This window comes from Microcebus murinus, chromosome 6, assembly GCF_040939455.1.
Source record: "Microcebus murinus isolate Inina chromosome 6, M.murinus_Inina_mat1.0, whole genome shotgun sequence".
In the NCBI taxonomy this organism is placed as follows: Eukaryota; Metazoa; Chordata; class Mammalia; order Primates; family Cheirogaleidae; genus Microcebus; species Microcebus murinus.
The window spans coordinates 36,726,760-36,742,195 of record NC_134109.1 but is presented as its reverse complement, the minus strand read 5'-3'; the positions used below and the strand labels follow the sequence as shown (position 1 = coordinate 36,742,195).

The 15,436-nt window shown below is 36.4% G+C and overlaps 1 protein-coding gene across 2 annotated transcripts in view; it reads right to left on the bottom strand.

Annotated features, from left to right (window-relative positions):
• Positions 1–15,436, bottom strand: part of PPP2R5E (protein phosphatase 2 regulatory subunit B'epsilon) — a 153,151-nt gene that overhangs the window by 106,800 nt on the left and 30,915 nt on the right. The gene's annotated exons all lie outside the window — the stretch shown is intronic.

Sequence of the window (15,436 nt, the reverse complement as noted above, 5' to 3'; positions counted from 1 at the left end):
TCCAAAGGAGAAACACACCTGCTCACTGATCCTAAACCTTAGCATGGCTCACTTCCCCCTCCCTGTCACCAAACAGAGGGCAAGTTTGAGATCCTGGTGCCAGTGTTAAGAAAATGAGTAACTAACAATTGGAAAACAAATGTCTTTGTAAATCTGGTAGTTGCTTTGTTTTCAATAATATTGAAGGAGGATCTATCAGCCATCATCAAAAATAATTTTTTGTGATTGATTTGTGACATATAACTCGGAAACAATTCAAAGAATCTTTGCAATAACAGAACTCTTCCCATTCCTATCTCTTGTTTATATTAGGATTTGTCATTGCTTTATCATAAAAGAAAAAAAAGAAAAATATGGAATAGAATTGATGCTGAATCCTCATTCTGACAATAACAATTATGCACACATGAAGAGCTCATATTTTTAAAAAGCACAGCCCCATCAACTCATCAGGAGATGCATTTCCAATAAATATCTAATATTTATTTTTTAAAATTATTTATCAAAATATGTAATAACTTTATATTGGTTTGAATTATGTGATAAATATGACAATGGTAATTGTTGCTTACTTCTATATTGAATTAACATTTAGAGCCTTATGTTCACAAGACATTTTAATTTTCTTACTTTAAACTGATTTTTTTAAAGAGAAGTATGAAAGTATGATTATTAGTAAGATTTTCAACCCTAAAAATATTTTTTTGCCGGGCGCGGTGGCTCACGCCTATAATCCTAGCACTCTGGGAGGCTGAGGCGGGTGGATTGCTCGAGGTCAGGAGTTCAAAACCAGCCTGAGCAAGAGCGAGACCCCGTCTCTACTATAAAATAGAAAGAAATTAATTGGCCAACTAATATATATATATATATATATGTATATATATATATATATATATATATATATATATATATATATATAAATTAGCCGGGCATGGTGGCGCATGCCTGTAGTCCCAGCTACTCGGGAGGCTGAGGCAGAAGGATTACTTGAGCCCAGGGGTTTGAGGTTGCTGTGAGCTAGGCTGATGCCACGGCACTCACTATAACCTGGGCAACAAGTGAGACTCTGTCTCAAAAAAAAAAAAAATGTTTATTCTGATAAAATTTTGTGGAGTAGAATGGAAATATTAATACAACTTCAACAAGAAAAAGGTTAAAGAATTTGTTTGATTTTTTAGATGATGATGGTAGGTAATAAATTGCTGTCTGTAAATTCCATTGAATATATATATATATATGTGAGTAACAAAAGAGTTTAATTCTTAAATGTCAATATTTACAATATCCTAGAAATTATATGCTATGTAACTATCTAAACATATAAGAAAAACTTTAATGCAAAATCGCATGGATCAAGCAATTAAAAATAGATTGTTTCACAAAATTCATTCAAGTTTATATGACCAAAAATGTATGAAAACTGCTGCCATGGGTCATTTATGATTTTTGACTCTACATATATGGTATTCTGAAAGCACAAGCTTTGGTGGAATATTTCTTATTTAGTTGTTGAGTTTGGGTTTATATAAGAAAGGGGCTTCATATATTAGAGAGGGCATGAAAAATATATAGCAGACTACAACATCTACAACTCATAGAGAGTAAAGCAGACTTCTACAAAAGGAGGAGTTTATTTGAATGCATAAAAATCCTAAAAAGCATTTAATTGTAATTACTTTCAAGTACCAGCAAGGGCACAGTCAGACACCGCCTAGAAAGTCTAACAGAATAAACTGTTCCTCAGGAGTTTAATTTACCCAATGCATACTGGGAGCTGGGCCCTGAACATACAAGTACTTACGCCTTCAACAAATATTTCTGAGCATTTTCTAGGGATCAGATGCTGTTGTCGGCAATAACAATGCAGCAATGAAAAAAAGAGATGAAGATCTCTGTCCTGGTGGAGTTTATGTCCTAGCGGGGTGGGGGGAGGACAGGTAATAAACATTATCGATCAGAACATTATACAATATGTTGAAAGGGGTCAAGTGCAAAAAGAAAAAAGAAAAAGCAGAGCAAGAAAAGGGAAATGGGTGGGGCACAATTTTACACAGGGTGAGCTAGCTCATAGACTTGTGAAGACACATAATAAAAGATAAACTTAATTGTAAAATCAACACAACAAGCACTATAGGAGATTAAGGCTCAGTGGGAAGGAGGAGGAGAAGACAATTTGGCCTCAAAAAGGAGGTGATATCTAAGCCAACTACTGAGAAAGCAAAAGAAGTTGGCCAGAAGCAGAAGAGGAAGAAGGGCTCTCCAGGCTGAGAGGACAGCTGATCAGAGGGCACAGAGAGGCACAAGAGCCCAGTACATTCGGAGTAGCTCCCTGCAGCTCCAGCCTAGCAAACTTGGGAGACAGTCACAGCTAGAGAGCATGCAGGGGTCAGGTGAGAGGGAGTCGAAGGAGCATTCTACCAGTTCCCGCACACAGCTCTGTGAAAGGTGGCTCCAATAGGGCCAGGCTGGAAGCAGAGACCTACTGAGACTCCCACAACAGGAAGAAAGAGGAAAGAGCAGAGCTGTGATAGGGAAAGCAGAGGGCAGGACAGACTCAAAAAGCTACTGAGCAGCTAGAAGCAGGAAGACTCAGAGCCCAAAGCAATGAAGCTCAGGCCACAAAGGAGAAGATGGGTCCACTAACTAAAATGGGGAAGCCCAAAAGAAGAGATCCTACAGCAATTTGGAGCACACTAAATTTGAAGTGCCTAGGAAAGGCACCATAGAGTAGCTAGAAATACAAGTCTGAATTGGAGAAAATTCAAGCTGAAGACATCAGAATGGATATGAGCTCTCTTTCTCTTTCTCTCTCTCTCTCTCTCTCTCTCTCTCTCTCACACACACACACACACACACACACACACACAGGATTATATCAAGTATAAAAAAGAACACCACGGACTTTTAATCATTCCCTTTTTTCAGAAAGAACTTGCCTGCATTAATGCCACTATTATTTTTTTCATCTGTATTAAGCATGCACTGAGTCAAAACACCCACAAATGCCCCGAAGCAAAAAAGCAGCTTCTTAAGAATGAGGCTATTACAGATAATTTTCAGCACCACAAGAAACAATGTTATAATTCAAACCAAAGAGAAATATTCAGAACCTACTCAAAAGATGAGGAAGGCCAGACACAACAAGTTCTAAATCCAGGCCAAGTATATTTTTGAAGTCTTTCACAATTTCCTCAGGCTAGTAAAAGACATGAAGAGGTTGAAAAACACTATCAAGATACCATGAAGTTCAATTTTGATGGCCTAATATTTCAATAATTCACAATGAAAACACATAAGCCAATAATTTATTTTAAATTTGTAGAAATCCTAAGCAGCAAAGAACAACTGGCCACAGCAAACTCAACAGGTTTGCTCATCTTTCCTCAGAGGTGACACTTTTGACAATATATTAAGGAACAATGCAACACTTCTTATTTTAAAATTCTTCTTATTTTAAAACTACTGAGTGCAGTAGTTCATGCCTGTAATCCCAGCACTGTAGGAGGCAGAGACTGGAGGATTGCTTGAGGTCAAGAGTTTGAGACCAGACTGAGCAACATAGTAAGCCTGTTCTCTATAGAAAATAGAAAAATTAGTTGGGCATGGTGGTATGTGCCTGTAGTCCCAGCTACTTGGAAGGCTGAACCAGAAGGATCACTTGAGCCCGGGAGTTTGAAGTTGCAGTGAGCTGTGATCGCACCACTGCACTCCAGCCTGGGCAACAGAGCAAGATTCTGTCTCCAAAGTAAAAAATAAATAAATAACACTGAATAGCTTTTCAACACTTTAAGAGAAGACAAATACTTACCCCTGAAGCAATAAATATATCCAAACTCAACAGTCATTTATTTAAACAGCTTTTTTTATCTACTTTACTTTTACAGAAGTAAATGTTCTATCCAAATGAAACATCAATTTCTTTTGTATAATTTTAGGCCTGATATGGCTCTGATTCATAGAAGCGCTGGTACTGCCACACTAATCAAAAAAAAAAAAAAAAAGCATACTGGCAACAATATGAACTAAGAAATATGAATGCCCTCTTCCATGTTTTCTTGGTTGGTTGTTTTTTTGAGATGGGGGCCCAGGCTGTCCCTCGACTCCTGGGCTCAAGCTATCCTTCCACCTCAGCCTCCCAAGTAGCTGAGGCTATAACTATAGGCATGAGCCACCATGCCTGGCCATGTTGTTTTTAAGGTAGAAAAAAAAAAAAAACCCCATAAAAATCTACAGGTGTTTTAATTTGTAGTAATACATAAGAATTAATTAGTTATTGTCTGTGTGATTGTACATATACTGACAAACATTTGTGATAGACAACTACCCAAAGGTATTTCCTCTAAAAAAATGTACCATAATTGCATTTAGTTCTAGCTCCTCTCTCCCTAACCCCCTTTTTACTTTTCTCTTCCCCTGCCCTCTCCTGACTTCTCCTCTCTCCTCCTTCCCTTTCTCTCTCTCTCTCCTTTTCTGTCTCTCTCTCCTTCTCTCTCTCTCTCTCTCTCACTCACACACACACACACACACACACACACACACACACACACACACACACACGTTCTTTAAACATTTCTACCAGGAAGGAATTTTTTCTTCTTAGTGCTCATAAATAGAAACATTTATACAAATAAGTTCTCTAGCAAATACTAAAAGAAACATTCTTTTTTGAGATATGTTACACACAATGGCGCACACACGCACGCACACACTGTCATGCATAAATATCTATTATGTATACATGCCAGTATTCTCATTTCAAGATATATATTAAACTACACACATACTAGAGGTAAAATCCCATCATGAAGTATTACCAACACTATCTTTTGGGTTATAACAGAATACAAAGCTGCAAAGCACATGAGATCCACAGTACCCCACTGTTTCCAACCCCTCCCATTTCCCTTCCTATCCTATTTCTACTTTCCTGCCCCATCCTTCCCCATCACCCCATATAAACTCTAAGCTCCTGCTAAACTGTTACTTGTGGCTCAGCTAAAAGACCCCACGAAAGCTTTACTCCCCTGGTCCGGACACCTCAAATGCCCTTTCCTTCTCCAGCCCCCTCTCAAAAGTCACTTTTTTCATGAAGACTTTCCTGGCTGATTCCCTCAACCTGATGTAATCTCTTTTTCCTGTCAGTTGCAGAGGCCTCTTGCTCACACCTCTTATAGTATTTAATTTGACTACATGATACAATAATATCTGCCCTCTTGGAATTATATGCAAGTGTATTTGTGTCCCCATAATACCTAAGAGACCAGGACATAACATGAGCATAGCTAATCTGTCTCAAACTCCCATGTTTCTGTAACTAATAATATATTTTCAATACAGCTGCCCATAAAGCCACACCTGCACTCAGGCCCTCTAACAAGTATAGTTTCTACCCTAGGAAAAAATCAGAGAAAGTTATTTGTCCAGAAAAGTAACAAAAAAACCAATGTCCTAGTATTTTAACACATTGTTTCACTTTCCATAATGTCATCAGCTAAACACATTATTTGAAAGTGAAAATAAACATTAGCTCAAGTTGTTAACACATTTTAAAATAAGAGGAACTGTGATTTATTCCACTAGGAAATCAGATTTGGAATTAAAACAATTACCTTTACCCCCTCTTTTAAATTCCTCTGGTCTTTCTCCAGAGATCCTAAATATTTTTGTTAGTAATACCAACAGATGTTTTGCTTCTTCAGCTTAGTCATTTGGAAAAGAAGAGAAGCTTGAGAGGAGTTAAAAAGCAGAGGGAAATGGTAAGTGTGGACAAATGGATAGGGTCAGTGCCAATGACATGGGCATTTTGAAATCAAACTAATGGTTTCTGAAAAGCATTTCAGAGACTACTATATAAACCTGGGAGGTGTATCTATGTTTTGAGTGTCTTAACAAATTTGTAATTTTAGTCCTTTCTACTTCACAAATTGGTCTTTCAACTTACAAAACATCTTTAAACCCAGTGATAAACTAAACTACATGCAGTCTATATATTTACTATGTGAAAGAATTCTTCCTATTATTTCTAAAACTCAACAACATTTAATTTCAGGATTCCATCCTCACATTGGTCATCTCAGCACAATCCTTTTCTCTTAATTCTCGTCTCAGATTCAGTCCAAATATTTTTTACTCAGATTATTCCAACTGCTTTATTGCATTACTCTCAAGGTTTTGTTAATAATTTCCTCTTCCTTACTTGTCTTTCATACAGTCACATCCTTATATTCTCCCTCATGTCCCAAAATATTACATGGCATTAAATGAAATACAAAACAAGGAAGCACCCTTTACATTATACAGTATTACATAAATACTTTATTTCTATTATTCATTCTTATCTCTTTGCTTCATTCTTTCTTTCCATCCCCATCCATGCCATCCCCTACCCCTACTTGGGACAATTTCTTCCAAATGCTTTAGAGCTAAAGGACAATGCCTGCCACTTAGTAGGCATTTAATAAATATTCATTCAGTGAATGATTTCAGAAGTTCCTAGACTCCCTTTCATTCCTTCTAAACACTTCCCCAAAAGGCTTTTATGAAAGGCTTTTATGAAACTATGTTACTATATAACCAAAAAGACATAAAGGACCTAAATAATTTTAATTTCTGGTTTTGCAGATGAAAATATGGAAACCCAGAGAGGTTAACTGACTTACCCAAAAATCACAAAGATGATTAATGACAGAACCAGAATTAGAATCCAGGTCTTCCAAGCTCTTCACTTTTGTGTACTATAGGTGGTTTGGTTTTTTGGTTTTCTGTTTTTGCTTTCGTTTAGTTTTTTTATTCTTTAATTGGGGGGGTATGTCTGATTATAAAAATAGTATAGGCTCACTGAAGAACATTTGGAAAGTAAAAAATTAGTTACAAATTTCTTAATTCACTTTTCAAGTGTCATTGCCTCTCGTATACCCTCACTCAATACAAACTGTATTTGTCCCCAAACTCTGAGTTTCACTTAAATCCAACTTAGCCCTATGTTCAGTCTATAAAGCCATTAATGAAAGCAGAACCCATTTTCTTCTCCATGGATCTATATAGCACTACACTCAATGTTGGTCACCAAATACCAACATTCTTAATTTCAGTTATCAATAAGCTTCCTAATGACACTGAGGTTTGGACTGTTTCTGTCAAAGTAGGTTAAAATTTAATTCAAGAAGTCATCTTCCTTTTCTTTGGGTGACACTTTTCTTAGCTACATACCTATGTTTAAAGAATACATGTCACTAGAAAATTGGCATAAGCACCGCCACAGATACACTGAAATCCAGGCCAATTTATGCCATCACCTACACTGTTGAAACATGACATGTTTTTGAGTTTGTTTGTTTTATTTTTAAGAGACAAGGTCTCACTCTGTCATCTAAACTGGAGTACAGTAGCACAATCATAGCTCACTGTAGCCTCAAACTCCTGGGCTCAAGCAATCCTTCCACCCAAATAGCTGGGATTATAGGCATGCTGTTTTGAGTAGCTCAAACACAAACCCAGCTGTTTTGAGTATCTTAAATATAAATAGTTGAGGTTACCAACTATATGTATCTTTACCAACTATATACCAACTACATATCAAATATATGTATCTTTTCTTAAATTATGTGTATATGTTGAAATATGACTAGTCCTAATTGAGATATGTTGTAACTATGAAATAAACATGGGACTTCAAAGACCTAGTATGAAGAAAGGAATCTAAGATAACTCATTTTTATATTGATTACACGTTGAAATGATACCATGTTACATATATTAGGTTAAAGAAAGTATATTATTGAAATTAATTTCATCTACTTTTTCCTTTTTTTATATGACTATTAGAAAATTTCAAATTACTTATGTGGCTCTCATTTGTAGTTTGCATCATATTGTTATTGGGGAACTCTAAAGACAATGAAAGAAATAAAGGGAACAAAAAAAGACAGCAAAAAAAACAAAGGGGAAAACTTCCCATTTCCTCAGACCTGGAATAAAGCAGAAACGTTCTACTCTGTGGTCATAAAAGAAACCCAGCTATTCTCTGTTCTTCAATAACATGATTTACAGCTTACTACCTCTGAACAAGAATTACAGGTTTATCTTAAATAGCACACTGATTTTTCACACTTTCATATACACTTCATATGCTTAGCCTAAACCTGAAGTCTCATGCAAAAGGAAGAAAAAAGAAGAATACCCCTTATTTTCCAAGGGGAGAGCTTCCTTCTTATTCAAAAGGAAACTTATTTCTTGAGAATCTCTTCCCCAAGCAGCTGTTCTTTCCAGTTAAGGACTCAAAAATTCCTGTTTCTCTCTTTCAGGATGGCTGATAATATAAGAAATGAGGCCAAATATAAAGGTGCCCTTTAGAAAGACTTCCACTAAACAAGCAGTATTCCACGTTATTATGGCTCTGAGGTCTCTTGTGAAGATTTTTAAAGGGTCACAACAGGTTTAAATTAACCCCATGGAAAGAATCTGACATTTTTAAAGGACCTGATGACTCAAAACATTCTTTTGGACTCCCCCACCCTCTTCACTGGAAATGCACTCTGGACAGTCATATCAGTTGGGTTTCTCTTATGCTATCCCAGGTCAAGTACAAACTTGAAATGTGAATAAGAATAGTTACCTTAGGCTCTCCCTGATCACCAAGTACTTTGTTTTTGTTTGTTGGGTTTTTGTTTTGTTTCTGGTTGGGGAGGAGGATGGTATGTGTTTGTTTTACTTCTTAGAAAGGGGTACTTACTGGCAAAATAATTATAACCAATTCTTCCAGGCCAGAAATTACCAGAAGCCTCACTAGAACACAGAAACTGAGTCTTTAGAAAACTTTTATAGCCTCAGAGAAGATACCAGGCTTCACTTTACCAACCTCTACCTAACTCTGCTTGCCTGTCCCTACCTCTGGGCACAACACACAAAAAAACTAGAAATAGCAACACAAAGTCAAGGGTAGTCAGCTGCTATAGGTAAGGAATCCTGATATACTAAAGGTCAGCCTGGCACAAAGGTCTTGTGGCACACAGCCACAAGAAATGGGGTAAAATCCATTTAAATAAAGGAATCAGATAGTTTAAGGTAGAAAATATTCCAGAATCTAATTCCTTTGGGTAAAGCAGGGTTTCTCAATGTCAGCACTGTTGATATTTCGGGCCAGATAATTCTTTATTGTGGGCAACTGTTCTATGAACTGTAGACTATTTAGCAGCATCCCTGGCCCGTCTACCACTAGATACCAATAGCAACCTCCTACTCTTTCCCCCTTCACCTTGCCCCAGGTGTCACAACCAGTCTCCAGACATTGCAGAATGTCTCTTGGGGGACAAAAGCACCCCCAGTCGGGAATCACTGGGGCAAAAGCACCTGAAATCATTTGCATCAGCAGCCAAATCCAAGGCAGTTTACTCTGTATTCAGGATGGCAAACTACACTTAAGTAGTTAGTCTTGCACAGGTAGTAAGAAATATTTATGCAAGTATTTCAGATGTTATTTACCAAACATGAAAGATAGAAACACAATGAAGTATTCTAGGAGTATTAACCACACAAGCTTCAAATGACACACGGTTCTTCAACAACAGTGGAAGTGATGCTTTTGCCTCCGTAACTAATTTAGTTTGTAAACTTTTAAAAAAATCTTATTAACCAATAGTTATGGTTAAGTATTCAGAAGACATGATGTTCCAACTCCTATAATCAGGTTATTTGTTCTTTTTAAAAATACAGTTTTGGCCAGGCATGGTGGCTCACACCTGTAACCCCAACACTTTCAGAGGCTGAGGAAGGAGGATCACTTGAGGCCAAGGGTTGGAGATCAGTCTGAGCAACATAGCTAGACCTCCACTCTACACAAAAGTAGAAAAATTAGCTGGGCATGATGGCATACTACTCTGTAATCCCAGCTACTCCGGAGGCTGAGGCAGACAGATTGCTTGAGCCCAGGACTTTTGAGATCACAGTGAGCTATGATGATACCACTGCACTCCAGCCCAGGCAACAGAGCAAGACTTTGTCTCAAAAATTAAAGTAAGTAATTAAATATAAAGTTTTCAAAATAAAAATTAGATACTACTTTCTGACCTATAAAATTAGCAAAAAAATTAACATAACTAAAAACAGCCATGACAGCCTGAATGTAAGGAAAAGGTATTCTCAGATGCCCTTGCTAGAAATGTAAAATGCTACTTGCAAAGTAATTTGCTAGCATCCACCAAAGTTTTGCTATTTTATTCAGAATTCCACTTCTATGAATAGATCCTATAGATACATTCACCTACGCACACAGAAAGATATGAATTAAGCAACTCCTCTCCTCTCCAATGCTGTTTATTTATTTTTTATTATTTTATTTATTTATTTGTTTTTGAGATCTAGTCTCACTTTGTTGCCCAGGCTAGAGTGAGTGCCATGACATCAGCCTAGCTCACAGCAACCTCGAACTCCTGGGCTCAAGCGATTCTGCTGCCTCATCCTCCCAAGTAGCTGGGACTACAGGCATGTACTACCATGCTCAGCTCATTTTTTCTATATATATTAGAATTATAGATACAGCAATTAATTTCTTTCTATTTATAGTAGAGACAGAGTCTCGCTCTTGCTCAGACTGGTTTTGAACTCCTGACCTTGAGCAATCCGCCCACCTCGGCCTCTCAGAGTACTAGGATTACAGGCGTGAGCTGCCGTGCCTGGCCTTCCAATGCTGTTTAAAATAGCAAAAATCTCAAATGTTATCAATAAGGAAATGGTTCTAAATAAGTTATTATATAATATATTCACACCTTGAAAGACTGTAATAGCCATATTTTTTTTTTTTTTAGACAGAGTCTCACTGTGTTGCCCGGGCTAGAGTGCCGTGGCGTCAGCCTAGCTCACAGCAACCTCAAACTCCTGGGCTAAAGGATCCTCCTGCCTCAGCCTCCTGAGTAGCTGGGACTACAGGCACATGCCACCATGCCTGGCTAATTTTTTCTATATATATTTTTAGTTGTCTAGCTAATTTTCTATTTTTTTAGTAGAGACAGGGTCTCACCTTTGCCCAGGCTGGTCTCGAACTCCTGAGCTCAAACAATCTACCCGCCTCGGCCTCCCAGAGTGCCAGGATTATAGGCGTGAGCCACTGTGCCCGGCCACTGCCATTTAAAAAAAGACAACAATATGACAAACTTTTAAATAGGAAATAAAATGTTTGTAGAAATACATATAGTTGGTATGGTACTATTTTTGTAAAAATAAACATGCATATACATATGTATATGTAGACAAAAAAGTATGAAAGAATATACACTAATTTGTTTTCATTTTTTTGATAAGCATGTGTTTAAGATACAATATTTTTCAAGGCCCAGACTTAAAAAAGACTTGCACTGTTCAACTGTCAAATTTAAGTCTTAAATACTTTATTTGGTGAGTACCACTACTTCTATAAATCAAGCTTTGTGGATCATTCTATATCAGACATTGGGGTTTATCAGTGTTTACCATTTATCCACCAACACTATGTAGACATTGCTGAGACCTTAAAGCTAAATTAAATTTGGCAAACCAATCTCAAAGAGCTAAGAAACCTTACCCAGCTCTCCTCTTGAACCACACCCAATCAACAACTAAAAACATACACAGAGGGAAGTAATTTATTTTAGTAGAATATTTTTAATAAATATTTATTAAATACTTAAGATTTAAATTATATTTTAATTTAGCAGAATCTGATCGTATGCAGTCAAATTTAAATGACTCTAATTTCCCTTTTCAATTTATTGATACAAATAAGCAAAACTTATTGATGTGACTATCTTCTCCTACTTAAATCTTAAATGAATAAGCAAAGAAGCCAAATGCCTGAAAGGTTGATGGACCTGACAATTAATAAAAATTTAAATCTCAATTCTAGATTTGGAATAAGAAACTATTTTATCTGGGTACACAATATAAAATGCAGTTTTCCAACGAAATTTTCTGGTTCTAAAATATACAGGTACACAAATTTTAAATCAAAATCTCAGGTACTCACCATAATAGGCTATGGCCTTTAAACGACTCCAGTATCCCCTTCCCTTCCCCCAAGTTCTAGCCAGTTTAACAGCTTTTAAATGGAACATTCTAAATTGCTAAAAATAAACTATCTCTCTTTCTTCCTGCTTACATTTTCCTATTTTCCCATGACATCTTAACCTTTATTCAGGCAGTTATCATCACAAACATACAATACCTATATGATACCATTTCTAAACGTTTTAGAGATTCATAAATGTGAGTGATAGTATTTCCTTTCCTTTACAAGAATGACATGGCAAAAGAACTCTGAAGGTCCTTAGCCAATTAGAACCCTAGATCTGACGTCTGGCTCCATGGGATTTCATAAAACTTGGCTCTCAATCAAAAGGCCACAATGATTTTCTTTCTCAACTGTAAGCACCATCTATGGATTAACCATACACCTCCTCCTCCCAAGGTAAAATATAGAGTAAGTGAGTATAAACACATGAACCTGTTCAACGTTTACAGAGACACTGGAAAGGCAAATTAATGATGGATGCAAGCTGTCACGGAAAATGTTCCTAATAATGACCAGAAATAAATTCATGTTAGTGGCATCATCTGGTAACATACTTCTCGATTGTTCAATATTTATTTTGTCATAAATACCAACAAATCTCACTTTCCTATTCACTTAAAATATAATACATTCAGTATCTGGTGAACTTCTGACAGTAACTGAATTCAGTTTCTATAGGTTACGTCTTATTTTGAGCATGATGCTAATTCAGTCAACAAAACTAACCACCTTATCATAAATGAAGTTAGTATCTTTTCTTTTAAACTTAGATTTTTTAGGTAGGATCAACGAAGTCTCAAGGGCTTTTTGGAATGTTTGTTTTTTATCTTGAAATCCAAAGGCCTAAATCTGTTAAAGAGATTAAAAATGTTTTTATTAAGTGAAAAAGCAAGGCTACTTAAATTCTCTAAGTTCTACAATGCTTACAAAAGAAACTACTTAATTAATGTATGCTGCTAAACAGATGTATACTATCAGGTGGCCCCTCCGACTATTTCACTAACTTCTTGACATGGTTTTAGAGAAGAATGTTTTTAAAGCTTTGTGTATATGAACCTTAGGAAGGTTTTAAAGTATTCCTGGATCTTCATGTGATAGTAATTTTATCATTAATATCATTAAAGGAAATACAATGACAAAGGATTTTTATGAATTCAGTAAGTGCTTTTAAATAAATCTTTATTAGTCACAAGCTCCTATATGCATTTGGAAAACACTAGTACATTTACACCCAAAGCCTTTTTTTTTTTCTTTTTTTCAGACAGGGTCTCACTCTGTTCCCTGGGCTAGAGTACAGTGGTGTCATCACAGCTCACTGCAACCTCAAACTCCTGGACTCAAACGATCCTCCCGTCTCAGCCTCCCAAGTAGCTGGGACTTCACAGGCACATCTCACCACATCTGGGCAATTTTTCTATTTTTTGTAGAGACAGAGTCTAAGGCCTACTATTTATTTAGTTTGCAGTTTGGGGTTCCTTTAGATGACTGAACCCTAACAACAACTTCTCATACCTCCCCAGCATCCATGGCCCACAGCTGGGAACAAGTGGCAAAAATTATGAAATATAAAACTGCCTACTTACAAGAATAGCTCTTTAAAGTAAATATTTGGGATCTTAAGTGAAAATTTATTCCATGTCAGGTACCAATATTTTCCTTCTATAAAACTGTAATTTCTTATTTAAAATCAAAATTAGTCACAAAAACAACTTATATACAGCCATTTACTTTATAGGTAATTTTTAAGAAATGCAACTACTCCTAAAAAGGCCCCAGGACACACTGGAACACACAATATGCCAACTACCATTTCCACCACCAAAGAGGGAGGGTCGATTTTAGTCCTGAGTTCCTCTGCCAACCCACAGCATCTGTAACTAAAACCTTAATACAATTTTGAAGGTATCATGAGTCAGAGCTGCCTGAAAAGAGACGAATATACCTGATGGCAGAAATGTAGAAATACAAGTCATAAAGCAGCCACCTTATTGTGAGACTAGAAGCAACATGGCAGTAATAGGATTGAGAAAAAGAGCAGCAAAAATACAAATTCAGAGACTTCACTTCCATATCCCTCCTTCATTAATGCACAGAGAATTAATCATTATTTGGCAGTATCTTGTTTGCTGTTATGAGAAATCAATCACACGATTTTTACTCTGGATTAGCCAGAAGAGATCATCTATTCTAGTACAACTGTCTCGATTTACAGATGAGCAAACTGGCCCAGAGAACTTAAGTGGCTTGTTCCAAGTCATTCAGCTGACTAGTAGCAAGTCTTGATCTCGGATCTTCTAGTTTCTGGTCCAGGAACTAGAAAAAACTGTCTCCAGTTTTTGTCTGGTATTTCACAATCCCTCTCACATGTCTTAATCTGGATTTGACTCGTTATTTATGTTGAACATTATTTTGACAATATATAACCATATTAAACAGATATCTTACAAGCTTCATTTAACTATCCTGCAGATCACTTAAATTAACCTTCAGCAGTTTTTCCATCTACAGAGGTGGTAGTGGTGGGTATGTTTTGGGCACTGTGAATTTTTCCTACAGGAACATATTTTGCCTTTGATCTTAGAAGTCTATAAGAAACAAATGTGCTTAAAATATTAGTTTCAAAAGCAACTGTTCACAAAACAAACTCACTTTAATGAAAGTACAACTTGGTTTTCAGAAACCAATGCCCTAGATTTACTTTGATTTTAACTAAGTCACATGGGTACATCATCTCTCATTCAAATAAGTACACCAAAGTGCCAAATGAAGATGCATAATTACACCGCCAAATGCTGCAATTCTTTTCACCAACTAAGTCATTGTGACAGGAAATAGTTTACGATGACTAAATTCTAAACTCAGGATTTAGGACATGATATTAAAACTGATCTAGATAATTTTTATATACTTGTAAGGTTAACTAGTAGCAATACAGACAAAATAAACACTAATATGGAAGACTATAAAATGAATCAATTAAAAATATGACAAATCCTAGTGTAAAATTTATAGAGTACAAGTTAGAGCCAGAAACAGCTTGTAAGGGCCTTCCACATGTTAACTCATTTAGTTCTTACAACCCTATATGTATTAATATATATACTATTATTGTCTCCCACTGTACAATTTAGGAAACTAAAGCAGAGACAAATTAAATGTCAAGTCCACGGTCAGACACTTGAAAGAAAGAGAGCCAGAATTTAAACCTAGGCACTGTAATTCTACAATCTATGTAATTCTACATAGAAAATGTTAACAAGATATAATGATGGCAGAAATTTTACATGAAATGTCCAGAATAGGCAAATCTAGGGATACAGATAGTAGATTAGTGGTTGTTTGAGCCTGGGGAGGAGGGTAGAGAGAGGAGTGGAGGTGATGCTAATGGGTTCAGAG